We start from the raw sequence: 6591 nt of genomic DNA on the forward strand, positions 1-6591 counted from the left end.
GTGGTGAGAGGTGGTGGTGGTGGTGAGAGGTATAGGTTAAGTAAGCCCGTTGAATTTTTTTATTTGTTGTTTATATGCAACCGAAATTCAAGTGATGCCGTAGAATTTTGTAAGGTAACCCATGAAAACATTTGTGACCAGTGACCTATATTGAAAAAAAAGATACCCTTGGCTAAAACTAAAATAACAAAAAAAATTGTTTAACAAGGTTTTAACTCATAAACTAATAAATAAACAACTTAACAAACCCAGTAGATAGATAAAAAATCCGGTTTGGGCAACTGGGCCTGCCCAAACCGATTCTAACCAACCCCAACCAGTTTCAAACTGAACCAATAATCGGTTAATAATCGAACAAGTTATGTCACAAGCCGATTATGACAAAAGTTGACCAATGCGGTTTGGTTTATAACTGAACCGGTTGTTTAAAAAAGAACCGTTTTATACACCTGATAAGCCCACAGAAAAAAGGTCCACATAACCCCAACAGCCCACATCTTAAAAAACTAAAACCCCACGTCTCCAAAAAAACCGGCGTTTGATTCTCATCCCATCTCACTGCACCGCGCGAACGCCCCCCCTCCCCTGCCACCGCCGTTGCTACGCCTCTCTCCGGACTCTACTCCGCCCTGAAACCTCCGTACACCCTTCAAGTCTTCATTTTTAAGGAGTAAGGTTTGCCCCTTTCTTGAAGTTTTTGTCAATAGTCGTTATTTACTTGACTTTGATTGATTGATTACTTGTTTACTTAAACTTTTACAATTTATTAATTTTGTGTTGAATTTTAACCTGATTTTTTTATTGATGCTAGAATGTTGTTTGTTAATTTTTTTTGTAGTTAGAATATTTGCATTTTTAGTTGGATCAATAAAAAGTTGCTTATGAATGGTTGTCGTTTACAAAAAATGAAACCCCTGCTTGGTTGCCAGGCTTACTACACAGCAATAAAAGATTGGATCTTTTCAATCTGATTGTTTGATTGTTGAATAGTATATCTCTTTCTTTAGACGGTATTGCCACTTAGAATATAGCAAGAAAGTTTATCATAAGGACTAGTATGGTAGAGATCACCATGGATCTATTTTAAGAGATTCTGTGTTGACAATTGCATTTGAACTACAAAACGGGTTTTGGGTTGTTTGACACGCTCTTTGTTACAAAACGTTTATGTTCAAGACAAATAGTTTTTATAGCTCCCATGATATGTGACGACTCAGCCGTCATATAATCATTTGCAGACCTAAGTAGCCCTTCTTTGAGCTGGATCCAACAAGATATCTTTACGTTAAGTTTTAAACGTCATCAAATCTTTTCTTTAGACCTGGCAATTTTGCCCAAATAGTTAGTTTCGGGTCACTTTTAAACTTGATTGGCTATTTTGGGCACTAGACTGAGGTTGGTAAAAGTCTACGGGTCAGACTGGGTTGGGGAAATATCATGTACGAGTCAGAATGGACGGTTTGTTTTGAAGGTTTTTTTTTATAGATTTAGTCAAACAGGTCAAGCAGTTACTTAGTTTGATTAGTTTTGAAAGTTTATTTTTTTTCAACGATTGCTCCTCTTATCATCCAGGCCAACGCTGATTTCTGTTCGTATCATCTAGACCTCTAATCTTTGATCTGTTCCATGTGATTTCTGTGACTTTGAGAGGCAATTTTTTTTGCGTGTACATTCATATGTAGTTTATTTGTGTGTTCTTTGCCATTTCTATGCAAAATTTTGCTGTAGAATTTGTATAGGCTCCATCATATTTCTTTTTTGTGAATGGGCTTGCAACGTTGAGATGTAGCTGGAATGAAATTATTTTTGTCTATTTTCTGATCACCAAGTGTTTGATAAAAGTCCCCAATGAAAGCATTAGTAGTAGGAACTAGTAAGCAAGTTGCTAGTTCCTATTACAATTTCTTTTTGTTCATTTTTTGAACTCTTTATGTGCATCAATACATTCTTTTCCATGGATTCATAGTGGCAATCATCAATATCTTGTGGCTCGTTAGTTGATACTTGTGTGTTAACTCATCATTTCCTGTTATTTTTTATTTCCATCATAGTTGTTGACTAGGATTTATACATGGATATTTAACCCCCTTAATAAAGTTCGATGAATCACCGTCTCTAACACACTCACACACCCAAACTAAAAATAGATGTTTGCATGTTAAACGAGTTTAGTAATATATAATTTTGTCAAATCACAGGTATTCTTTTACCAACTCATCATGGATATTGATTTCGATGGTCTGATTTCTAGTGACGCTGCAAATACTGGTATACAAATGCATTATATCTCTCTTACAAATGCATTATATTTCTAGTGACGCTGCAAATACTGGTATACAAATGGTGGTTACTATCGACTTTTTTGTTGCAGCAAAAAATGTTTAACAAAGTTTTAACTCATAAACTAATAAATAAACAACTTAACAAACCCAGTAAATTGTTTGACAAGGTTTTAACAAACCATTTTTCTTTAGTTTTTCTATAAGAATGTTAGCCTGCTAGTGTAAAACTTTATTAATTTTTGAGTTAAATGCCATTTTAGTCCCTGTGGTTTGGGCCATTTTGCCAGTTTAGTCCAAAGGTTTCATTTTTAACCTGTGGGACCAAAAAGGTTTCACAGTTGTCATTTTAATCCATTGGGTTAATTTCATCCATTTTTTCTGTTAACGAGAAGGCCAATTCGGTATGTTTGTATGTAATTTTGTTAACTAAAAGGGCAATTCAGCCATATAAAATGACCGAATTGGTCTTCTCGTTAACAAAAAAATGGGTGGAGTTAACCCAGTGGACTAAAATGACAATGGTAAAACCTTTTTGGACCCACAAGTTAAAAATGAAACCTTTGGACTAAACTGACAAAATGGCCCAAACCACAGGGACTAAAATGGCATACAACTCTTAATTTTTTTGTAAAATGATTTTTTGCACTATTATGACTAGAGTTAATAAATATTTGTTGAAAACTAAAATTTAGGTCGGAGATAAAGTTTCCTTCAAAAGCATTCTAAACTCTACCGAGACTGTAGCAAGAGGAAGGGTCCAGAGCTTGGACCTAAATGATCTAGTTGGTGGTACAGAGATTGAACCAGAATGGTGTGAGGTAAACGTTCAAGTACCAATAAAAAAAGATGAAACTTGGTAAGACAATATGGTTTATTTTCTACAATTCAAGATTGTATTGATGCATCCATGCCTGGCCCTATCCATTCATCTCGGTATGTATTTGTTAAACTTGTGATACAAATAATTTTAATATCATGGAACTTAATGCTTATACATGGATGGTTTATTTGTAGGTAGTCCATGAGGATTGAGGACACATGATAACTCAAGATTTTATGCTTCTTATTTCTTTAATTGCTTTTAATTTCTTTGTTAAATGTTAAGACTTTATGTTAGATAATGTTATAACTTATTTATGGTTAGTGTTTTTGTTATGAACATGCTTATTTGAAGTATAATGAAGTTTTATTTCTTTCATTAGTTGATGTTATACGATAACTATTAGGATGGTCTGTTTATAAAATTGGTTTTATAATCTTATTTGGGATATTAGGACCATTTTCTTGATATTAAAGTAGCTATAACGCTATATCATAAGGGTCCTATAAATTAATTTTTAAGGACGCTTGTATGTGTATCAAAAAATTAAAAGTAGGTAATCACATGTTAGAACATTGTAAAAGTGTTCTAATATGTTCTTTTTAGTACGCTATTTGAGTTGTCTATAGACATGTTATGCGACCATAAAATTGGTTTCATAATCTTATTTGGTATATTAGGACCCTTTTCTTTATACTACATTAGCTATAATGTTACATCATAAGGGTCCTATCAGTTAGTTTCTAAGAACAATTTTAAGTGTATTAAAAAATTAAAAGTATGTAAGCACATGTTAGAACATCGTAAAAGTGTCCTAATATGTTTTTATTAGAACACTATTTTGGTTCTTCAAATACATATTACGCGACCATAAAATTGGTTTCATAATCTTATTTGAGATGTTAGGACGCTTTTTTAGTTCTGTGACTTATTACGACCCCTTTACATGAAACGCTTTTACCGTTGGTCCTATTAAATGAAAGGTCCTATAAAATAGCATTTTAGGACCCTTTTGCGCGTACTAAAAACCCAGTTTTCTTGTAGTGCCCACTCCATAGATTCAGTACTTCGATACATATTCCATTGTCCATTCGGTGGAGGCATCGGACCATCATCCGTTAACTTAACCATGATGAAATGGCCATCTTCCACATAGGCAATCGAAAGAACAGAATGGCCCTCCGCCGGACCATCAAACATGGGAAAGTATGTTTGACAAACACAATTGCTTAAATGTTGAACAACCACACCAAATTTTTGAGCCACCAACAATCCGACGTATGGCAAGAACATCCAGCATGCCATTGGTGCAGGTTCCACGTGCAACTAGTTTATTGATCGATATACTGTAGTGTAAAATCCCGGATCAAAAGAGTCAAGAATAGGCCACCACCGGGCTTTGTTAATGAACATCTCATCCAGTAGCTCTTGGCGGACCCACATCCAAGCATTCTGGTCCAACCCCAAACCCATAGCCACCAATCGAAACCAACAGTTACCGTCAGGCTGGGCATCTTCCATATGTGTTATGTATCTCCGATACATAGATGGAAACCAGTCCTTAAAACGATCGATCATGTTTTTGTACCTGTAATTGGAAAATATATTGTGGAAAATCTTTATCAGGGAAAATGTATGTATGGAAATACGTAGGATATTATATAGGTCAATGATTGTTGACGTACCTATCCCCCACCAACAGTGGAAAATCTTCATCTATAATTTCAACTGTCTTTTTAGCCTTATTTTTCTTTGAACGACTGCGTTGCACTGCTGGCTTTTGAGCGTCCTCGTCCTTCTTTTGGATTTTGCCTTTTGCTTCGGACTGGGTATCTTTACGTCTCGCAACCTCCTCCTTCTTTTTTTGTTGTGCTTTAGAGGTTGGGCGCCCCCGAGTATCTTGTTGTACCTCAGGCGGTTGATGGTCAGTCATACTTGGATTCACCACCTCCTTTATCTTCGACAACATACTTTTTAACACTATCGGTGGTTGCGCCTTTAGTTGTTGCATGACTTTGTCCATTTCCTCCCGAAGATTATTATCGTCTTCCTTAAGTTCTTCAGCATTGAAATCTAGTTTTGTCCAGAATTTGTCTACGGCGGTAAGATGAATTTTGCAATCTGTATTTTAAAAACAATAGTTAGAAATGAGGGGGGTGGGTATTCATATGAAGTAGAATAAGCGGTTGAAGCCTGTTTTTATTACTTGTATTTTCCCACCACTCCATCCGACAAGCACATGGCAACCCACAACTCGTAAAAAGCTGGTGACCACAAGTCCCCCTGCTGCGAGCAACGTACGTATCTTTTTCTTCTCCACAAGCAACAAATCTAATGCTTTCAGGGAAACATTACCACGTAGGTTATCAAAGAATGATATCATGTGGTCCCCCATTTTCAAGGACCGGCTATCCTGAAAAGTGAGGTTTATTTGTATGTGTTGTGACTCTACAACTTTGTCAACAAGCCACACAAGTCTATGGAGCGAGCTGTTTGGCCCCTTAAGGTATCTCTTAAACTTAGCATGTTGGCTTTCAACTCTGTTGGTTGTATGTTGACCAAAGTTAGGGCTTGTGTTAGTCCAGGCTGAAACAAACTTTTCTTTATATGGTAGTAGCCAGACAGTATACAAATAGTCCAAAACTCTTGAAAAAAACAGAATATAACGATTTGTAATGTTTGTATTGTAACACCCCGACCAAAGGCTGAAACAAAATTTTTCTGATAAATTAACTATTTTTAAATAATTAATTAAACAAATAAAACTATGTAATTATTGGATTAAATTGGTTAAAAATCAAATTTTGAGAAAAATATCAATTTTGTATTTTCGAACATCATTCTGATGTTAAAATAATTATATAAAAATTTTAGGGTTTTATAAAATTAGTTTACTATTTTTATTGAATTTAATAAGATTAAAACTAACTTAATTCATAATAATTAGATAAAACCGGAAATAATTATAGTTTATATTTTTAGTAAATCAGGTTTGATGTATATGAGTTTATAAAAATGTTAGTTTTTATAAAAGTGATAAAAAACGTAAAAAGAAAATAAAAGGTGTGTGCCCGGTTGGATTTTAAGAAGTGTATAAAACAACTAATGTTAGGATATCAATCAGCTAAAGAAGGGGTGCTTTTACACAAGTAGTCCGGGTTCGATCTTTGCTAAGGGGCGGGTTATACAAGAAACCCCCCCTCTTTTTTGTTATTCTAATTAACATAGTTAACTAAGTTATTTTTTTTTAAGTATAAAACAACTAATGTTAGGGTATCAATCAGCTCCTGTACAGGAGGATAAACTGGTAAAGAAGGGGTGCTTTTACACGAGTGGTCCGGGTTCGATCCTTGCTAAGGGGCGGGTTATACAAGAAACCCCCCTTTTTGGTTATTCTAATTAACGTAGTTAACTAAGTTAATTTTTTTAAAGGATTTCTTATTCAACATTTAACTCGGTTAAGATTTTAGAGTTAAAATAAGTTTCAAA

General features: G+C 34.8%; 1 long non-coding RNA gene across 1 annotated transcript; it reads left to right on the top strand.

Moving 5' to 3' along the window:
- Positions 1-496: 496 nt before the first annotated feature.
- On the top strand, positions 497-3480 carry LOC110905153. Its single transcript, XR_002572933.2, has 4 exons — positions 497-675; positions 2199-2268; positions 2975-3215; positions 3297-3480. It is a non-coding gene; the product is annotated as an uncharacterized LOC110905153 (long non-coding RNA).
- Positions 3481-6591: the final 3111 nt, after the last annotated feature.

The sequence above is a fragment of the Helianthus annuus genome, chromosome 14, assembly GCF_002127325.2.
Source record: "Helianthus annuus cultivar XRQ/B chromosome 14, HanXRQr2.0-SUNRISE, whole genome shotgun sequence".
Lineage (NCBI taxonomy): Eukaryota > Viridiplantae > Streptophyta > Magnoliopsida > Asterales > Asteraceae > Helianthus > Helianthus annuus.